Source organism: Hyperoodon ampullatus, assembly GCF_949752795.1.
Source record: "Hyperoodon ampullatus genome assembly, chromosome: 8".
Classification (NCBI taxonomy): domain Eukaryota; kingdom Metazoa; phylum Chordata; class Mammalia; order Artiodactyla; family Ziphiidae; genus Hyperoodon; species Hyperoodon ampullatus.
In genome coordinates this window covers 63,632,414-63,656,129 of record NC_136921.1, presented here as the reverse complement: position 1 = coordinate 63,656,129, position 23,716 = coordinate 63,632,414, and positions in this window count along the sequence as shown.

Genomic DNA, 23,716 nt, shown 5'->3' with positions numbered 1-23,716 from the left:
CTTCATTCTCTTCTGTCCTTAGTGTTGTCCTCCAGGAAGAAAGACCTACTCATTGAATTTAAAGCTATTGATCTAGTCTTGCTGAGGCATTACTCCTTAAGGACCTCATCCTAACTGCTGGATCAGTAAGATGAATAGAGCCCAACAACGTATGTTTACGATGTCACTTTATTTCATTACAAGGCATGTAGATTACAAAGATGGAACAGGAAAAGATAGCTTAGGACATATAACACTTATTCATATGGACTTAGCTAAAAATCACTGGGAAAATACATTTATCTTTTTTTACACTTGTTTGCCTTTTAGCACTCAGAACAGTGCTTATGAATAACCTCCTGAACTGAATCAATTAGGAAATGAAGGCAGGAAAACTTAGGAAATTATTCTGTTTCTTAAAGTTTCAACTTTAGAACAGATGATTGATCGGATTGTTTCATATGGTTGGTGCTGAAATTTGTAGAATATCTGCCTGGCTTTATATTCACTTTCTCCATGTAAACACATTTATGACCTCTTCAGTAACAGGAAATTTTTCTTGAGTTAACCAAATTATGACCTCAGAAATTCGCTTAGCAAGATTTTAGGAGTCTCCCATCTCCTTTTATTTTTCCTAGGATTTCCCTCCCCCTCTTTTACTTTTCCTTCCAGACAATTACTTTCAAATTCTTCTTTTTGTAGATACCATTTAAGCTAATGTTATGTAATCATAGAAAAGGTGAATAGTAGGTTATAATGATTAGGCAAAAAGAATAAAAATCCTCAGATAAAGATTCAAATTTTACTTGAAAGGACAAATATGGTTCACCTGGCTTCACAACCCTTTCTACACAGAGATAGGGTGATCCCTTGACAATGTAGTGTGTTTCTATGCTGTTGTGTTATGGAGAAACATTGCAAAGGGTCCAGGAAGTCTGATGGAATATCCCCTCAATCCTCTGAACCTGAAAGCAGAGGCACTCCAAAGACAAATTTGTGTGTTCCATTGCTGTTTGCACATGTTATTACTGATCCAAATGAGAGCTTACTAGTTTGTAGGGAATGCTTTAACCTGGACACAGAGCCCTGTGCTCTCATCCTGACACTAAGTAGCTAAGTTGCCGTGATCAAGTTTTTTTTAGCTCCCTAAGCACTTAAAGATGTCCAATGAAAGACCTATGAAGTCCCCCAAATTTCTAATATTCTAACATTTACTGTCATGTGATTACAGTTTCCTTGCATATTGAAACATAGCTAAAGTTCCATGATCAGATACTTCCTGAGGTAAAGCATGAGAGTATATCTACTGATACAATTGTCCACATAGGTAATATAACTTATCCTTGAAAACCCTGTATAGGACACCAGACCACGAAGATGTTACTTTATGGACATCATCACAATGTGTATGCTTTAAAAGGATCACTGTTAATGATCAGTTCTCAAGAACATAGTCACATTGTTATATTCCTAATGAGATTTGATGATCCTGCACATCTAAATGGTTAAATTCTTAAATATGTTAACTATATGTATGGATACACACACTCACATACACACACACACACACAAATCATTTGTGATTTGTGGCTCAATAAATCAAGTAATTGTAATCTTTTAACATTAGGAACATTTTGATCATCTTACATTGTAACAGACTGAGGAGTTGAAATTAAGCAACATAAAATGAAGAATTATAAAAACCCTCTTGTAATACAAAGTTCATGGAAACAAAACTCTTAATTTCCTGATGGATATATTATATTAATGTAATGGATACCTCAGTGTGGTTAAATTGCATTAAATGGTTATTAATGCTTGAATAAACTTCAAGGAAGTGGGTACTGGTTGAAATGGGATAATATTTTGCTCTGCTAAATTATATGTTAATTGGTATTTCCTCTCTTGTAAAAGGACGTAAGGGGTTTAATAAAATGTGTGGTAGAAACATTATTTTTTTTCCTTCTTGAGATATTAAGTCAAGATTTTAACTGGAAGTGTTTCAAACCCTTTCCCAGAAAATTCTTCAGTATTTGTGATGACATGAGTGTCAGGGACTCCCAAAAGTAAACAATTAAAGCTTTTAGTCATCCAAATAATGATAGACTGCATCATGGGAAAAAATGTTACAAACTGTGCAGTGAAGATTTGTTTTCTTACTGCATATTCCATGGAGGGGAGGGATAGCGGGCTGGGGGTGGGGTAGAGAGAGAGAGAGGCATTCCATAGCCAAGTGCAGGCCACCTTTGTTATTCTCAAGTTACGTCAAATGCTGTATTTGATAATACAAGGAACAAGAACTTGCAGTTCATTTTCATTTTATCTGATTATGAAAAATACCAGAAACCTCAAGTTTTACCTGAGGGATGTGGTGCTTCTGTTATGCATGAGGAAAACAGCTGCAATGAAGTACTTGAATCTGGCCAAGCTAGAGTCTCGTTTTGAGCTTTAATTTTTAAGAAAGGCGTTAACTCTCTGATAAAATTAGGTCTGTGCCCCTGAATGCTTAAAAGGGACAGAGTACTTAAAGATCATATAGTTTTCAGGACTGAATACAAGTGAAACTGGCACAGGGGGCATGTCAGGTAAATTAAGTTTGGGAACTTAGAAAGCATGCTGAGATTTATAAGCCAGAGTTAGTGCACTGACTTCTATTTAAACATTATTTAGAAGTTTTCCTGCTCAGTTCTTGTCTTGTGGGAGACATCTCATTTTCTTTAGGGCCAGCAGTCACAATGTTACTCAAGTGCCATACAAAAAAGGAAACATGGGCCACTCAATCTAAAATAATAGACAATGTGGCCCTGTCACATGGACTACATCACCGAGATGAAATATTTGTAGCACTGTAAAAGCTAAACCCATGGGGCTGGCAATTCCAAGTAACTAAGACCAACAGGAAGTGACCCCCAACTCTAGGGTGACACTTTGCTTTCAATTGAAACATAGCAATCATCAGGGAAGTTAAAAAAAGAGAGACTACAGAAAAGAAGAAAGAGTCATTAATCAAGGCACCAAAGGGGAAAAATGGTATGTGCACTTCAGGATAAACAGGGACATGGTAAGGTCAATGTAAATTCATGGCCATTTAAATCTATCACTGAAAGCTGTGTGTACCCCCAGGTCCCTTAGGGACACACACACACACACACACACACACACACACACACACAAATTTATTCATCTAGAGAGAATACTGGGACAAAATTAAAAAGGATAAAAACTCAGCTAAACCCATACAACTGAGAGGCATATATACTCTCACATAGGGTGAGCAAGTAAAATAAAGGGTCAACTTTTAGTGTATTTGTCAACCTACACAAGGTACATTCCTGGTTCAGTATTTTAGGCTTTGTATTAGATCCTATCTCTTTGAGCTTCTTCTAATATATTCTCTTCAGAGGCTACTGCATTTGTTATTTTTAAAGACACACTTTATCAAGACATGACAGAATCTTACTTTTCTAGTAATTTAAACCTGGGAAGTACCTGGCTTCCAATGATTCTTGTTGTTTGTCATCTAGTTTACACAGATGGAAACCACTGTTGTTTCTTTTGTGTGTGGATTGTTCAAACTGAAAATCCTGCATCATTGTGTCTTCTCTGGAGAAAACAAGAAAATTTTATTGGTCTCCAAAGACAGCGCACCTAATAACACAGTGAGTGGGAAAATATCTTCCCTTCTCTTAACACGTCCTAGACTGTGCAGAGGAAATAAAAGATCTTCTAATTCCATGCCAGCACCAAAGCAAGCGCATTGTTTCATCTACAAGATTTTAATCCAAAAAAATCATGTAAAATATGTTAATGCCCTAGTTAAAGTGAAAACAAACAGCCATTAGCCAGCTTTAAATCACAAGATGTGATTGCATTAGTTCAACGGAAAGCATTGGTGACGGTAAACTTACTTACTCCACCACCTTACTATCTCTGTAACCTTAAATGAATTACCTAACATCCCCACGTTTAATTTTCCTCCTCTTTAAAATGGGGCATCCACCTCCTAAAGTTGTGGTGTGATTTTCATAGTACATGTGTATTTTTTAACTGTCCCTAGCCCCTCTCCCATAGGAGAGTATCAAAAGGAGTGATTATTATATGCCTAATGAAATCCAAGAAATTCTTCACGTCAGGTGATATCTTACTTCATAAACTATACTAATAGAGGTGCTTTTAAGTTAGCACTCCTTTTATTATTAAACTTTCCCCTTCTAAAAGGCCATACAATTTAGCAAATTCTTCTCTTCTAAACATTTTACACCTACCTCTGCCCAAATTCCTATGATTAGAAAAACTGATTACATTATCTCACCAAGAGAGGCTTACTGTCTCCTTTAGATATAACCCCATCCTTCCCACCTTATTTAACTCAGAAAAATGTCCTACATATGGTGCTCACCTTCCTGCCACAAAGTCGATGTTTCTTTTCCCAGTAGCTCTCTGAACAAGAGTGATAATTATTGGTGCAAAATGGAGTGTGGTAATGACTGCCATGTATTTCTTATCTCTATTTGGAGGCTTATGATATTTCTCTGTGTTATCCCATTTCTGACCTCATCCCAAAGCTGTGATAGGTCTTAGGGATGCATAGTGTAGACAACTGCATCAAACCATGAAAATCAGTTCTTTGCATATTTCGTCTGGAGGTTTTACCCCCATCCTCCCAACTGTTTTCCTTCCATTATCTGGGACACATTGGGACTCTTATACAAAGCAGCCTGGGAAATGTGTAGGAGAGAGTCTCAGGTGTAAGGACATAAACATAGTCTACAGTTGTGATACAATCTGAATAACTGAGAAGGGAGGGAAAAACTGAGAGATAGTGAACTCTCTTCTGGCATACAGGGAATGTTCAATAGGTTAAAAGAAGAAATAATAGAGTTAGCACAGAAAGTTATCATTTATTATATGCATTTCTGGGCAAACGTAAGAAAGTGGTCATATACTAAGACAATGATAAAAATGATAATCCCACTCAGGAATTTTATTCAGATACCTAAAATAAAAGAAAATTCCATAGGTCACTTTTTAAAATATAGATATCACATTCCCTTTTTGCTGACAAAAGCAGAAGAGTTAAAGTTTAAAAAATAAATGAAAGCTTCATGGTAGAGTCAGTTCCAATCTAAGAGCATTTAGAAACCTCTGGAAAGGGTAGAGAAATACCTAAAAGAAGCATTTGGGGGTGTGTATTTTACTGGTTAGTATGACCAAGGGGTTTGTAGAGTCAAAGACAAGCATAAAGTCAATGCTCTCTTATGCCTGAAAAGGAAGATGTGTGTTCTTAGTAAAACTGTACAGACAGAGAACCTGAGAACCTGTGGACTTTCAGTGTTGGACACTGTCATAACAGCCAGCCTGTCCTTTGTTATTTCCAACTGTTAAGCTCAGGGGCTATCAATTCATAGCCTTTCCAGAGTGTTCTAGATTACTGCTTCTGCTAGAGTCAGAAGGGGCAAAGTAATCTTTCTAATGCATTCAATAGCTTTTGAGTGAAATTCTAGCTATGTGGCATGAAATCTAACATGAGATTCAACTGGCTAATGGGCATAGGTTCTCAGGACATACACTGCTGCCTAACATGGTGGTGAGCCCTGCAGCTCTCAGAACGGAGTTCAGAGCACCTCCTTATGTTGTGTCTGGAAGCAGAAGACAGATATTAGGTCAATAAGGAGGTTAATATAAATATGCAGAAGCAATGGCGTGCAGTTGTAACAGATGTCTGACATGCGGTTCTGTCAAAGGAAATTTGTGACTATGAACTGTTGATTATTAGTGGCCTAATAGTGGCAACATTGATAATTTAGATCATATTGTAGATGATGATAATTATGGAAGGCCATGGTCTCTCCACTGTGAATTTGGCTTTTAACATGTTGCTTCTCCTTTGGAAAAAAAAAATGTTATTGAAGCTATTATGTTATTACTACATTCTAGGACAAAATGAGTGAACCTATTTTCCCGGAATGACAGATGATCACTGAATCATCATCCACTCAGACAAAATAGCAGCAGACACCAACTCTGTTAGTGCTCCACAACAGAATATTTTTTCAACTTTCATTCCCTCAATTCTCCTTGGTCATATATCTGCTAGTTCTGATCAAATTATTAAAAACATCTAAGCCATTATAAAAGAGGAATTAGATTTGATCTCTCTACTTAGAAGTGGCAACCAAAATGTGCATTAACAGAAATGTACTGAGTAGTCTCTGGGAGGGCTCACGCCAAGGAGTACTTCCCAGAACTTCTGCTGCCAGTGTCCTTGTCCTCACGGTGAGACACAGCCACCCCCCGCCTCTGCAGGAGACCCTCCAACACTAGCAGAGAGAAGAATTCAACATCAATTTTGGAACTCATTGCTCAGCATTTAGACATCTGGGTACCAAAGACTGCTCCGTAAGAGAAAACAGGGAAGTTCAAGTTCAGATGAAAGAGCACTGTCCATCTTAATGTCTTGAAGTTCTGATTTATTGAATTTCATTCATTTAAAAATTAGAGAGGATTTGAGAAGATGGCGGAAGAGTAAGACGCAGAGATCACCTTCCTCCCCACAGATACATCAGAAATACATCTACACGTGGAACTGCTCCTACAGAACACCGACTGAATGCTGGCAGAAGACCTCAGACCCCCCAAAAGGCAAGAAACTCTCCATGTACCTGGGTAGAGCAAAAGAAAAAAGAAAAAACAGACAAAAGAATAGGGACGGGACCTGCACCATTGGGAGGAAGCCGTGAAGGAGGAAAGGTTTCCACACAGTAGGAAGCCCCTTCGCAGGCGGAAACTGAGGGTGGCGGAGGGGGGAAGCTTCAGAGCCATGGAGGAGAGCTCTGCAACAGGGGTGCGGAGGGCAAAGCGGAGATTCCCGCACAGAGGACCGGTGCCAACCGGCACTCACCAGCCCGAGAGGCTTCTCTGCTCACCCGCCAGGACGGGCAGGGGCTGGGAGCTGAGGCTCGGGCTTCGGTCGGAGCACAGGGAGAGGACTGGGGTTGGCGGCGTGAACATAGCCTGAAGGGGTTAGTGCGCCAAGGCTAGCCGGGAGGGAGTCCGGGAAAAGTCTGGAGATGCCGAAGAGTCAAGAGACTTTTTCTTCCCTCTTTGTTTCCTGGTGCGTGAGGAGAGGGGATTAAGAGCGCTGCTTAAAGAAGCTCAAGAGAGGGGTGCAGCCGCGGCTATCAGCGTGGACCCCAGAGACAGGCATGAGACGTTAAGGCTGATGCTGCCGCCACCAAGAAGCCTGTGTGCAAGCACAGGTCACTCTCCACACCGCCCCTTCCTGGAACCTGTGCAGCCCGCCACTGCCAGGGTCCCGTGATCCAGGGACAACTTCCCCGGGAGAATGCACACGTGCCTCAGGCTGGTGCAACGTCATGCCGGCCTCTGCCGCCGCAGGCTCGCTACGCATCCGTACCCCTCCCTCCCCCAGCTCTGAGTGAGCCAGAGTTCCCGAGTCAGCGGCTCCTTTAACCCTGTCCTGTCTGAGCTAAGAACAGATGCCCTCAGGCGACCTACACACAGAGGCGGGGCCGAATCCAAAGCTGAAGCCCAGGAGCTGTGCAAGCAAAGAAGAGAAAGGGAAATCTCTCTCAGCAGCCTCAGGAGCAGCGGACTAAATCTCTACAATCAACTTGATGTACCCTGCATCTGTGGAATACCTGAATAGACAAGGAATCATCCCAAATTGAGAAGGTGGACTTTGGGAGCAAGATATATTATTTTTTCCCTTTTTCCTCTTTTTGTGAGTGTGTATGTGTATGCTTCTGTGTGAGATTTTGTCTGTATAGCTTTGATTTCACCATTTGTCCTAGGGTTCTGTACGTCCGTTTTTTTGTTTGTTTGTTTGTTTTTTACTTTTTAAAATTTTTTCCTTGAGAATTATTTTTTATTTTAATAACTTTATTTTACTTTATCTTACTTTATTTTATTTTATCCTCTTTCTTTCTTTCTATGTTTTCTCCCTTTTATTCTGAGCTGTGTGGATGAAAGGCTCTTGGTGCTCCAGCCAGGCGTCAGAGCTGTGCCACTGAGCTGGGAGAGCCAACTTCAGTACACTGGTCCACAAGAGACCTCCCAGCTCCACGTAATATCAAATGGTGAAAATATCCCATAGATCTCCACCTCAACACCAAGACCCAGCTTCACTCAACAACCAGCAAGCTACAGTGCTAGACGCCCTATGCCAAAAAACTAACAAGACAGGAACACAGCCCCATCTATTAGCAGAGAGGCTGCCTAAAATCACAATAAAGTCACAGACACCCCAAAACACACCACCAGACGTGGACCTGCCCACCAGAAAGACAAGATCCAGCCTCATCCACCAGAACACAGGCACTAGTCCCCTCCACCAGGAAACCTACACAACCCACTGAACCAACCTTAGCCTCTGGGGACAGACACCAAAAACAACAGGAACTACGAACCTGCAGCTTGCGAAAAGGAGACCCCAAACACAGTAAGATAAGCAAAATGAGAAGACAGAAAAACACACAGCAGATGAAGGAACAAGATAAAAACCCACCAGACCTAACATATGAAGAGGAAATAGGCAGTCTACCTGAAAAAGAATTCAGAATAATGATAGTAAAGATGATCCAAAATCTTGGAAACAGAAAAGAGAAAATGCAAGAAACATTTATCAAGGACCTAGAAGAGCTAAAGAGGAGGCAAGCAATGATGAACAACACAATAAATGAAATTAAAAGTACTCTAGAAGGGATCAATAGCAGAATAACTGAGGCAGAAGAACCAATAAGTGACCTGGAAGATAAAATAGTGCAAATAACTACAGCAGAGCAGAATAAAGTAAAAAGAATGAAAAGAACTGAGGACAGTCTCAGGGACCTCTGGGACAACATTAAACACACCAACATTTGAATCATAGGAGTCACAGAAGAAGAAGAGAAAAAGAAAGGGACTGAGAAAATATTTGAAGAGATTATAGTTGAAAACTTCCCTAATATGGGAAAAGAAATAGTTAATCAAGTCCAGGAAGCACAGAGAGTCCCATAGAGGATAAATCCAAGGAGAAACATGCCAAGACACATATTAATCAAACTATCAAAAATTAAGTACAAAGAAAACATATTAAAAGCAGCAAGGGAAAAACAACAAATAACACACAAGGGAATCCCCATCAGGTTAACAGCTGATCTTTCAGTAGAAACTCTGCAAGCAAGAAGGAGACGCATGACATATTTAAAGTGATGAAGGAGAAAAGCCTACAACCAAGATTACTCTACCCAGCAAGGATCTCATTCAGATTTGATGGAGAAATTAAAATCTTTACAGACAAGCAAAAGCTGAGAGAGTTCAGCACCACCAAACCAGCTTTACAACAGATGCTAAAGGAACTTCTCTAGGCAAGAAACACAAGAGAAGGAAAAGACCTACAATAACAAACACAAAACAATTAGGAAAATGGGAATAGGAACATACATATCGATATTACCTTAAATGTAAATGGACTCAATGCTCCCACCAAAAGACACAGATTGGCTGAATGGATACAAAAATGAGACCCGTATATATGCTGTCTACAAGAGACCCACTTTAGACTTAGGGACACATACAGACTGAAAGTGAGGGGATGGAAAAAGATATTCCATGCAAATGGAAATCAGAAGAACGCTGCAGTAGCAATTCTCATATCAGACAAAATAGACTTTAAAATAAAGACTATTACAAGAGACAAAGAAGGACACTACATAATGATCAAGGGATTGATCCAAAAAGAAGATATAACAATTGTAAATATTTATGCATCCAACATAGGAGCACCTAAATACACAAGGCAAATACTAACAGCCATAAAAGGGGAAATCGATAGTAACACATTCATAGTAGGGGACTTTAACACCCCACTTTCACCAATGGACAGATCATCCAAAATGAAAATAAATAAGGAAACACAAGCTTTAAATGATACGTTAAACATGATGGACTTAATTGATATTTATAGGACATTCCACCCATAAACAACAGAATACACATTTTTCTCAAGTGCTCATGGAACATTCTCCAGGATAGATCATATCTTGGGTCACATATCTAGCTTTGGTAAATTTAAGAAAACTGAAATCATATCAAGTATCTTTTCCGACCACAACGCTATGAGTCTAGATATCAATTACAGGAAAAGATCTGTAAAAAATACACACATATGGAGGCTAAACAATACACTACTTAATAACGAAGTGATCACTGAAGAAATCAAAGAGGAAATCAAAAGACACCTAGAAACAGATGACAATGGAGACACGACGACCCAAAACCTATGGGATGCAGCAAAAGCACTTCTAAGAGGGAAGTTTTTAGCAATACAGACTTACCTTAAGAAATAGGAAACATCTCAAATAAACAACCTAACCTTCCACCTAAAGCAATTAGAGAAAGAAGAACAAAAAATCCCCAAAGTTAGCAGAAGGAAAGAAATCATAAAGATCAGATCAGAAATAAATGAAAAAGAAATGAAGGAAACGATAGCAAAGATCAATAAAACTAACAGCTGGTTTTTTGAGAAGATAAACAAAATTGATGAACCATTAGCCAGACTCATCAAGAAAAAAAGTGAGAAGACTCAAATCAATAGAATTAGAAATGAAAAAGGAGCAGTAACAAGTGACACTGCAGAAATACAAAGGATCATGAGAGATTACTATAAGCAACTCTATGCCAATAAAATGGACAATCTGAAGGAAATTGACAAATTCTTAGAAATGCATAACCTGCCGAGACTGAACCAGGAAGAAACAGAAAATATGAACAGACCAATCACAAGCACTGAAATTGAAACTGTGATTAAAAATCTTCCAACAAACAAAAGCCCAGGACCAGATGGCTTCACAGGCAAATTCTATCAAACATTTAGAGAAGGGCTAACACCTATCCTTCTCAAACTCTTCCAAAATATAGCAGAGGGAGGAACACTCCCAAACTCATTCTATGAGGCCACCATCACCCTGATACCAAAACCAGACAAAGATGTCACAAAGAAAGAAAGCTACAGGCCAATATCACAGATGAACGTAGATGCAAAAATCCTCAACAAAATACTAGCAAACAGAATCCAACAGCACATTAAAAGGATCATACACCATGATCAAGTGGGGTTTATTCCAGGAATGCAAGGATTCTTCAATATATGCAAATCAATCAATGTGATACACCATATTAACAAAATGAAGGAGGAAAACCACACGATCATCTCAACAGATGCAGAGAAAGCTTTCAACAAAATTCAACACCCACTTATGATAAAAAACCCTACAGAAAGTAGGCAAAGAGGGAACTTTCCTCAACATAATAAATGCCATATATGACAAACCCACAGCCAACATCATCCTCAATGGTGAAAAACTGAAAGCATTTCCACTAAGATCAGGAACAAGACAAGGTTGCCCACTCTCATCACTCTTATTCAACATAGTTTTGGAAGTTTTAGCCACAGCAATCAGAGAAGAAAAGGAAATAAAAGGAATCCAAATCAGAAAAGGAGAAGTAAAGCTGTCACTGTATGCAGATACTATACATAGAGAATCCTAAAGATTCTATCAGAAAACTACTAGAGCTAATCAATGAATTTGGTAAAGTAGCAGGATACAAAATTAATGCACAGAAATCTCTGGCATTCCTGTACACTAATGATGAAAAGTCTGAAAATGAAATCAAGAAAACACTCCCATTTACCATTGCAACAAAAAGAATAAAATATCTAGGAATAAACCTACCTAAGGAGACAAAAGACCTGTATGCAGAAAATTATAAGACACTGATGAAAGAAATTAAAGATGATACAAATAGATGGAGAGATATACCATGTTCTTGGATTGGAAGAATCGACATTGTGAAAATGATTATACTACCCAAAGCAATCTACAGATTCAATGCAATCCCTATCAAACTACCACTGGCATTTTTCAAAGAACTAGAACAAAAAATTTCACAATTTATATGGAAACACAAAAGACCCCGAATAGCCAAAGCAATCTTGAGAAAGAAAAATGGAGCTGGAGGAATCAGGCTCCCTGACTTCAGACTATACTACAAAGCTACAGTAATCAAGACAGTATGGTACTGGCACAAAAACAGAAATATAGATCAATGGAACAGGATAGAAAGCCCAGAGATAAACCCACACACATATGGTCACCTTATCTTTGATAAAGGAGGCAAGAATATACAGTGGATAAAAGACAGCCTCTTCAGTAAGTGGTGCTGGGTATACTGGACAGGTACATGTAAAAGTATGAAGTTAGGACACTCCCTAACACCATACACAAAAATAAACTCAAAATGGATTAAAGACCTAAATGTAAGGCCAGAAACTCTCAAACTTTTAGAGGAAAACCTAGGCAGAACACTCTATGACATAAATCACAGCAAGATCCTTTTTGAGCAGCCTCCTAGAGAAATGGAAATAAAAACAAAAATAAACAAATGGGACCTAATGAAACTTCAAAGCTTTTGCACAGGAAAGTAAACCATAAACAAGACCAAAAGACAACCCTCAGAATGGGAGAAAGTATTTGCAAATGAAGCACCTGAAAAAGGATTAATCTCCAAAATTTACAAGCAGCTCATGCAGCTCAGTAACAAAAAAACAAACAACCTAGTCCAAAAATGGGCAGAAGACCTAAATAGACATTTCTCCAAAGAATATATACAGATGGCCAACAAACACATGAAAGAATGCTCAACATCATTAATCATTAGAGAAATGCAAATCAAAACTACAATGAGATATCATCTCACACTGGTCAGAATGGCCATCATCCAAAAATCTAGAAACAATAAATGCTGGAGAGGGTGTGGAGAAAAGGGAACCCTCTTGCACTGTTGATGGGAATGTAAATTGATAGAGCCACTATGGAGAACAGTATGGAGGTTCCTTAAAAAACTAAAAATAGAACTACCATATGACCCAGCAATCCCACTGCTGGGCATATACCCTGAGAAAACCATAATTCAAAAAGAGTCATGTACCAAGATGTTCACTGCAGCTCTATTTACAATAGCCAGGACATGGAAGTAACCTAAGTGTCCATCAACAGATGAATGGATAAAGAAGATGTGGCACATATATACAATGAAATATTACACAGCCATAAAAAGAAATGAAACTGAGTTATTTGTAGTGAGGTGGATGGACCTAGAGTCTGTCATACAGAGTGAAGTAAGTCAGAAAGAGAAAAACAAATACTGTATGCTAACACATATATATGGAATCTAAGAAAAAAAAAAGGTCACGAAGAACCTAGGGGTAAGACGCGAATAAAGACACAGACCTACTAGAGCATGGACTTGAGGATATGGGGAGGGGGAAGGGTAAGCTGTGACAAAGTGAGAGAGTGGCATGGACATATATACAATACCAAACCTAAAATAGATAGCTAGTGGGAAGCAGCCGCATAGCACAGGGACATCAGCTAGGTGGTTTGTGACCACCTAGAGGGGTGGGATAAGGAGGATGGGAGGGAGGGAGGGAGATGCAAGAGGGAAGAGATATGGGAACATATGTATATGTATAATTGTTTCAGTTTGTTATAAAGCAGAAACTAACATATCATTGTAAAGCAATTGTACCCAATAAAGATGTTAAAAAATAAAAATAAAAAAATAAAAATTAGATGTTAAAAAAAAATGTACTGAGCAACTATTGCAGTCAAGATACTATCTTAGTGCATCAGGGGAGAGGGCAAAAGAAAGATGGGCAGGATACAAAAATGCATATTGTTCACAATATAGTCTAGTTATACAGATGAACTAAATGTACTTGGAAATCTTTGTAAAATGCCAACATCACATATTAATTCAACAGCACAAGAAAGGCTGCAGAGCAATTCAAAATAAAGTTTCTCTTTGAAGAACCAGGGCATAAAATGCTATGAATGCAGAGAAGACTGCAGTGTACTAGAGTGGGCTGAGGCTACAACTGTCATAGGACCGAGAGAAAAAGAAGAATGTGGACAATATGAGCTCAAGCTCAGGCAAAAGAGTGCAGGACAAGCTTCCTAATGTAGTCAGATTAACAGAAGTCTAGGCTTAGAAGTAGCATGTGTAACATTTTACCTATTTTTCAAGTTAACTTCAAGGCTAGCCTGGTTGGTAGCAGAGGGTGGCTCAGCCCACTCTGAAAACTCAAATGATCAGAGCTAAACATAAAGAAAATATTAAGGAAGGAGGTGAAGGCAAAAAATCCATCAAATCTACAGTAAATATGTATTAGGATAGAATGAGCAAAATAAAGGTTTGTTCTATCCCTTCCCCACACAAACACAATTGCTATGAGATTATAGGTGAGGCATAAATCTTACACTTTTTGTCGTTCATAGTCTATTTAATTTATAGAAAAAACACACTCAATTTCTCACTAGCAGTGTCAAAAATATTCTCTCTTAAGATACAATCAGGATGAGTGTATCCTACAAGACTGGACAGATGTTGAGGAGAAAGTCAAGAAAGTACTTCCATCCACATTACAGGTGCTATCACTGAAAGGGAGACACACATATGAACATGTCAGAACTGGCTGTAAAAGGGGAAGCTGCTGTTCTAAGTGCAACCTTGCACTTGGAAACATAGGGCTGCCAGGGAAAAGGAAACAGATGCCCTGCTGGACTTATTAATGGTGTGACACTTTTATATAAAGCACTGAGATCTGGTATGGCTTTTATAAAAAAGCAAAAAACCCAGGAAAACCTTCAGTTGCTTAGGTGACTGGACTTGTTAATGCTTGCTCTGATTACTAATTTGGAAATTTATAAGATATTTTTCTTTGAATGTTTCAAAAACTTTCTCTGGGCATTGCTTTTAACATAATATCCTGTTTTGCTAGTAGGTGTCTACACTCTAACTACATTGCACCTTTCTCTACTTTGGCATTAGAATTAAAACATTTATGTTTTAAGATTTAACCAGAAATTTGTTTTTGTATTTTCCTTCACTTAGATTCTTCAAGGTTAATGAGGATCCTCCCCATTTTCCTATATTTCTCTATACAGCCTCAAATTTAAGGACAAATTATCCAATCTTCTTACTCCCAATAGTGGCATCTCAACTGTTTAGACTTAGGGGCAGTAAAAATCATTTTTGTCAACTTTATGAGATTTCTCCAGTACATCAGGAAGAGCACTTAATCCTATGTAATTCAGTAAGCAGAATAAGGACCAAAGGTTCACCATACTACTTTATGATCTTTTGGAGTTTCCTCAAAGTACTACTGCTCCCTCTTGTACCCTTTACACCAAACTTGTAAGGGAATTTGAAAAATCCCTGCTTGGAAACCCCTTAAATTTCCAAATATAGGCCTCTACACATTGATTTTAATTAATTATCAGAGATAACATAAGTCATCCTGGAGGTCTATTTGCTAATCCTCCTAGTCGGCTTTCATCTAGGACGTGGACAATTCATCCATGGTAAAATTTAATTTTAGCTATAATTACAAAAGTTTGAAATTAAATCTCACTAGTGCTATGCTTCCATTAATATGGACAAAATAACTGATCTACTTAGGATTAATGTGGGGGACAAAAGTAAGATTTAATTTTTAACTTTTATAATTAATTGGGAAAATGTGATAAAGGATTTTGTTTCAGAGAGAGAGAAATAGAGAAAGTTTCAGGGTTTCACGGAAGACATTCCAGCAGTCCCTCAAACCTCTTATATCCTTAAAGAATATTGTTTAAGGTAATGTGAACTGTAGCTCAAACTAAAAATAATATGTAACAGTTCTCAAATTGAAGAGTTGAAACTTGAGCTTATAGTACATTTTTCTCCAACAACTACAGAAGATGGACATATAGAACATAATTCTGACTTTTTATATACTACAGGATAACTACATAAGCCAATTATATTGATAATCAGGGTGATCATAAGGAATACAATACTCTTATACAAAAGAGGCTCCAGCTACTCAGTTACCTTATCACAGTCAACATTTCTTCATGCTGCTAATATTCTCACTGGTATATAAGTTTCAAGTTATTAAGGTCCAGAAAATTAAAAGAAACTGACAAGTATATTAAGAACCAGACACGTTCTGAGACACGTTCAAGAAAATCTCAATGCTTGTTTTTCTGGTTCCTATTTATTCTACTTGATGACAGTTGTGGTTTGAGGAATGAAACATTCTCAAGTTTCAAAAAATTTCCAGCCTAGACCGTAAAGGGAGTAATCAGTGGAGAGAGAGATTCACGATATGCTCTAACCACAGAATTCTCGGAGATACGGACAAGAGGGTCTTTCAGTAACCCTAATGTGAATTACCCCAATGAGAAATCCAAATGAGTAATAGAATGTAAATGATGTTCATCAGTAAGCTGAGGCATCAGGGACTCTGTAGGACTTGATAATTATAAAAGAAACATACTTAACCACAACTTCCTTTTTGCCTTAAATATTCAGGTGATTAGAGATTTCTTTTGTTTTCCTCTTCCTTGTGTATGCCTATCATCTTCACTGTACTGGCAGCTTATGGAGTAAACACAATAAAATGTGGTGATACAACATTTGGACATGTTGCTGAAGGAGAAAAGATAAAGTACTAAGTTCTGAGAATGGATACCACCTGGTTTTAGTAACCACAGAGAGAGAATATTTAGTTATAAAGGCAAACGCAAGTTTTACAGTCCATATCTCTCTTATTTAAATGTACTAGGTTTATATTTTAAGAAAATTGAAGATGGTTTCCCACAGGATCAATGATATACTTGGATGTTACATTGCTTGAGAAATTCCAAATGACCACAAAATAAATGTGGAAAACTAAGAAATGATTTTTAATTTAGTCATAAAAAAATAATCATGATCAATGAAATCCAGTGGTAAGACATATAAATGAAGCTAGTCTTCTTTCATTGGATGGAAAGAGCTATGCTGTTTTGGCAAATAAAAGAATGTATGGGTTGATTCATGGTTAAATTACTAGATTAGAAAGTGAGAGTTAATTTTAAAAGATCTGTAATATACCCAATGAATACAGAGGGAGCATTACTCATCTAATTAGCATTAAATGAATAACAAATATTCAAGAACATATAACATTTTTGTTGGTGGTAAATCATTCAAAAATAATCCTTTAATATTATATGCCATAAAGTTTTAAGAAATTCAAAATAATTTTTAAAATTTATTTCCTTAAAATGTATCATCTTCCTTATTTAAGAAGGTTAGCAGTTATTGAACTTCACTTCCACACGTTAATGTCCCACTAACTGACACATAAAGAAGCTTGCTGAAAAATGAAATGTAACCCAAAAGTGAAAAAGTGATTACTGACAAAATGTGAATGACTTTATTTGGTGGAAGAAAACAAACATTAGACTTTCCCATGAACATTTGTTTGATTTTGGTGTAGTTCGTCTCCAGAAATGTGAAAATGATATAGTTTTTTTCAATCAGGATTATATTAGATTAAGAGTGTGGAATGGAAAATAATACAGGTCAGAAACTTCTCATAAAAATAAGTTCTGAAGTTTTCTTTTTAATTGTTCTCTCCTCATCTTTGATTAAGATGCTAATATGTTCTGAACACTTATATGTTGATCAAAATACAACAAATATCTAATCCACTTAAAGGCCAAATTATATTGGAAACAATGGGTTCATATAAATGAACAATTAAAATAAACTGTATTCAATTCAGCCTAACAGAAAAAGGAATCAGATATTATTTTCCTGAATGACTGAAGACATTAACTTTGGTTGACAGAAAGTTTATCTCTTCTCACTACTAGTAAATCAACAGGATGGTACAGTTTGCTATAGTGGTTAGTATTGTTCAACTAACTAAGGATAACTGTAATAATATGTGCTTGTCAAAACACCCAGAATAAAAAGCTAGTATATGTGCCAGTTTAATTCTTTAGAAGAACTTTTGACTGACTGTATAGATTATGAGACGAAATATTTCTGAATTAGAAAAAAAGATTTTCTGTAGGGTTTAGGGAGATGACCTTAGAAAAATTCATAAACAATGCAGAGTGTATACTAATCTATGAATTAGAATTTGTACAATTTCACAAAATTCCTATCATGAGGTAAGATCAAAAAAAGGGGTATAAATCCTGCAGAATGGAGCCCACAAACACAGAAAGTTAGAGAAAATGAGATGGCAGAGAAATATGTTCTAAACGAAGGAACAAGATAAAACCACAGAATAAGGCTAAGCAGAGATAGGCAATCTGCCTGAAAAAGAATTCAGAGTAATGACAGTAAAGATGATCCAAGAACTCCGAAAAATAATGGAGGCACAGACTGAGAAGAGACAAGAAATGTTGAACAAAGAGCTAGAAGCTTTAAAGAACTAACAGAGATGAACAATACAATAACTGAAATGAAAACTACACTAGATGGAATCAACAGCAGACAAATGAGGCAGATGAATAAATAAGTGAGCTGGAAGACAGAATGGTGGAAATCAGTGAAGCACAACAGAATAAAGAAAAAAGAATGAAAAGAAATGAGGACAGTCTAAGAGACCTCTAGGACTACATTAAATACACCAACATTCACATTACAGGGTTCAAAGGAGAAGAGAGAAAGACAGGCCCTGAGAAAATATTTGAAGAGATACTAGCTGAAAATTACCCTAACATGGGAAAGGAAACACTCGAATCCAGGAAGCACAGAGAGTCCCATACAGGATAAACCCAAGGAGGAACATGCTGAGACACATATCAAATTGACAAAAATTAAAGACAAAGAGAAAATATTGAAAGCAACAAGAAGAGAAAAGCAAAAATAACACACAAGAGAATCCCCATAAGGTTATCAGCTGATTTTTTCAGCAGAAACTCAGCAGGCCAGAAGGGAGTGGCACAATATATGTAAAATGATGAAAGGGAAAAACCTATAACCAAGAATACTCTACCCAGCAAGGCTCTCATTCAGATTTAATAGAGAAATCAAAAGCTTTACAGACAAGCAAAAGCTAAGAGAATTGAGGACCACCAAACCAGCTTTACAACAAATTCTAAAGGAACTTCTCTAGGTGGAAGAGAAAAGACCACAACTAGAAACATGAAAATTACAAATGGAAAAGCTCACCAGTAAAGGCAGACATAAAGTAAAGGTAGGAAATCATCCACACTTAAATACAATATCAAAACCAGCAATCATGAGAACAGGAGAGTACAAATGCAAGACATTGGAAATGCATTGGAAATTAAGAGACCAGCAACTTAAAATGATCTTGTGTATATATATAGACTAGTATGTCAAAACTTCATGGGAATTGCAAACCAAAAATCTACAATAGAATCTACAATCACACACACACACACAAAAGCAATCCAAACACAACACTGAAGATAGTCATCAAATCAAAAGAGAAGGTGAACAAAAGAGGAAGGGAAGAAAAAAAAACCTACAAAAACAAATCCAAAACAATTACCAAAGTGGCAATAAGAACATACATATTAATTATTACCTTAAATATAAATGGATTAAATGCTCCAACCAAAAGACACAGACTGGCTGAAGGAATACAAAGACAAGACCTGTATATATGCTGTCTACAACAGACCCACTTCAGATCTAGGGACACATACAGACTGAAAGTGAGGGGATGGAAAAAGTTATTCCGTGCAAATGGAAATCAAAAGAAAGCTGGAGTAGCAATACTAATATTGGACAAAATCAACTTTAAAATAGAGTCTGTTACAGGAGACAAGGAAGAACACTATATAATTATCAAGGGATCAATCCAGAAAGAAGATATAACAATTGTAAATATATATGCACCCAACATAGGAGCACTTCAATATATAAGGCAAATGCTAACAGCCATAAAAGGAGAAACTGACAGTAACACATTAACAGTGGGGGACTTTAACACCCCACTTTCGTCAATGGACAGATCATCTAGACAGAAAATGAATAAAGAAACACAAGCCTTAAATGACACATTAGACCAGCTGGACTTAACTGATATTTATAGCGCATTCCACCCAAAAGCAGCAAAATACACTTTCTTCTCAAGTGCACATGGAAAATTCTCCAGGATTGATCACATCTGGGCCACAAATCAAGCCTGGGGAAATTTAAGAATATTGAAGTCATATCAAATATCTTTTTCAACCACACTGCTATGAGATTAGAAATCAACTACAGGAAAAAAAACTTTAAAAAACACAAACATGTGGAAGCTAAATAATGTTACCAAAAAACCTGGATAACTGAAGAAATCAAAGAGGAAATAAAAAAGTACCTAAAGACAAATGAAAACAAAAACATGACGATACAAAATCTATGGGATGTGGCAAAAGCAGTTCTAAGTGGAAAGTTTATAGCAATACAATCTTACCTCAGGAAGTAAGAAAAATCTCAAATAAACAATCTAACCTTACACCTAAAACAACTAGAGAAATAAGAAAAAACAAAACCCAAAATTAGTAGAAGGAAAGAAATCATAAAGATCGAGCAGAAATAAATGAACTAGAGATGAAGAAAACAATAGCAAAGATCAATAAAACTAATAGCTGGTTCTTTGAAAAGATAATCAAAACTGATAAACCTTTAGCCAGACTCATCAAGAAAAAAAGGGAGAGGGCTCAAACCAATAAATTTAGAAATGGAAAAGGAGAAGTTACAACAGACACCGCAGAAATACAAAGCATCATGAGAGACTGCTACAAGCAATTATATGCCAATAAAATGGACAATCCAGAAGAAATGGAGAAATTGTTAGAAAGGTGCAACCTTCCAATACTGAATGAGGAAGAAATAGAAAATGTGAAGAGAACAATCACAAGTACTGAAATTGAAACAGTGATTTAAAAATGTCCGGGACCCGATGGCTTCACAAGCGAATTCTATCAAACATTTGGAGAAGAGTTAACACCTCTCCTTTAGAAAGTCTTCCAAGAAACTGCAGAGGAAGGAATACTCCCAAACTCATTCTATGAGGCTACCATCACCATGATACCAAAACCTGTCAAAGATACCACAAAAAAAGAAAATTATAGGCCAATATCACTGTTGAATATAAGATGCAAAAATCCTCAACAAAATGCTAGTGAACTGAATCCAGCAATACATTAAAAGGATCATACACCATGATCAAGTGGGATTTATCCCACGGATGCAAGGATTTTTCAATAACTGCAAATCAATCCGTGTGATACACCCCATTAACAAATTGAAGAATAAAAACCATATGATCATCTTAACAGATGCAGAAAAAGCTTTTGACAAAATTCAACACCTATTTATGATTAAAAAAAAAACAGACTCTCCAGAAAGTGGTCATAGAGGGAACTTACCTCAACATACTATAGGCCAAAAATGCAAACTCAGAGCTAACATCATTCTCAATAGTGAAAAGCTGAAAGGAATTCTGCTAAGATCAGGAACAAGACAAGGATGTCCACTCTCGCTACTTTTATTCAACAGTTTTGGAAGTCCTAGCCAAGGCATTCAGAGAAGAAAAAGATATAGAAGGTATCCAAACTGGAAAAGAAGAAGTAAAACTGTCACTGTCTGTAGACAACATGATACTATACCTAGAAAATCCTAAAAAGGCTACTAGAAAACTACTACAGCTCATCAGTGAATTCAGTAAAGTTGTAGGATACAAAATTAATACACAGAAATCTCTTGCATTCCTATACACTAACAATGAAAGAGAAGAAAGAGAAATTAAGAAAACAATCCCATTTACCATCACATCAAAAAGAATAAAATACCTAGGAATAAATCTACCTAAGGAGACAAAAGACCCATACTATGAAAACTATAAGATACTGATAAATCAAAGATGAAAGAAACAGATGGAAAGATGTACCATGTTCCTGGACTGGAACAATCAAGATGATTATACTACCCAAGGCAATCTACAGATTCAATGCAATCCCTATCAAATAACCGATTATATTTTTCACAGAACTAGGACAAAAATTTTTAAATATGTATGGAAACACAGAAGTCCCTGAATAGCCAAAGCTATACTGAGGAAGAAAAATGGAGCTGGAAGAATCAGACTCCCTGAGTGCAGACTATACTACAGAGCTACAGACATTAAAACAGGATGGTACTGATACAAAAACAGAAGTATAGATCAATGGAACAGGATATAAAGCCCAGAAATAAACCCACACACCTATGGTCAACTAATCTATGACAAAGAAGTCAAGAATATACACTGGAGAAAAGGCACTCTCTTCAATAAATGGTGCTGGAAAACTGGACAGCTACATGTAAAAGAATGAAATTAGAACACTCCCTAATACCGTACACAAAAATGAACTCAAAATAGATTAAAGACCTACATGTAAGACTGGATACTATAAAACTCTTGGAAGAAAACACTGGCAAAACACTCTATATTGCAGAAATTATATTTTTGCATCCATCTCCTAGAGTAATGAAAATAAAAATAAACAAATGGGACCTAATTAAACTTAAAAGCATTTGCACAGCAAAGGAAACCACAAACAAATTGAAAAGACGACCCACAGAATGCGAGGGAATATTTGAAAACAAAGCAACTGAAAAGGGATTAATCTACAAAACATACACACACCTCATGCAGCTCAATATCAAAAAAACAAACAACCAAGTCAAAAAATGGGCAGAAGATCTAAATAGACATTTCTCCAAAGAAGATATACAAATGGCCAAAAAGCACATGAAAAGATGCTCAACATCACTAATTATTAGAGAAATGCAAATCGAAACTACAATGAGGTATCACCTCACACTGGTCAGAATGGCCATCAACAAAATGTCTACAAACAATAAATTCTCAAGAAAGTATGGAGAAAAGGGCACCCTCCTACACTGTTGGTGGGAATATAAATTGCTACAACCACTATTGAGAACAGTATTGAGATTCCTCACAAAACTAAAAATAGAACTACAATATGATCCAGCAAACCCACTCCTCAGAACAATAATTTGAAAAGATACATGCACCCCAATGTTCATTGAAGCACTATTTACAATAGCCAGGACATGGAAGCAACCTAAATATCCATCAACAGAGGAATGGATAAAGAAGATGTGGTACATATATACAATGAAATATTACTCAGCCATAAAAAAGAATAAAATAATGCCATTTGCAGCAACATGGATGGACCTAGAGATTGTCATACTGAGTCAAATAAGTCAGACAGAGAAAGGCTAATACCATATGGTATCACTTATATGTGGAATCTAAAATATGACACAAATGAACTTATTTACAAAACAGAAACAGACTCACAGAGTTTGAAAACAAATTTATGGTTACCAAAGGGGAAACATTGGTGGGGAGGAGGGATAAATTAGGAGTTTGGAATTAACATATACACACTAATGTATATAACACAGATAACCAACAAGGACCTACTGTATACCACAGGGAACTCTACTCAATATTCTGTAATAACTTATATGGGAAAAGAATCTGAAAAAGAATGGATATATGTATATGTATAACTGAATCACTTTGCTGTACACCTGAAACTAACACAACATTGTAAATCAACTATAATATAAATTAAAAATTTAATTAAAAAAGGGGGTAGGACTCTGTGATCTTAGCATCACATCAGTAGATGTTTATTCTTCATTGAACATCTGTATCAATTTGTTGGACAGAGAAGCATACAGACACAGGTCAATTGCATTCTTTGCAAGGTTCTTTATATAACTTATCAAAATTACAGATTTTCTTGTTGATTTTGTAGTTCTTAACCATGGAGCAGTAATTATTCCAACCACTTACTCTATGGGAATTTTA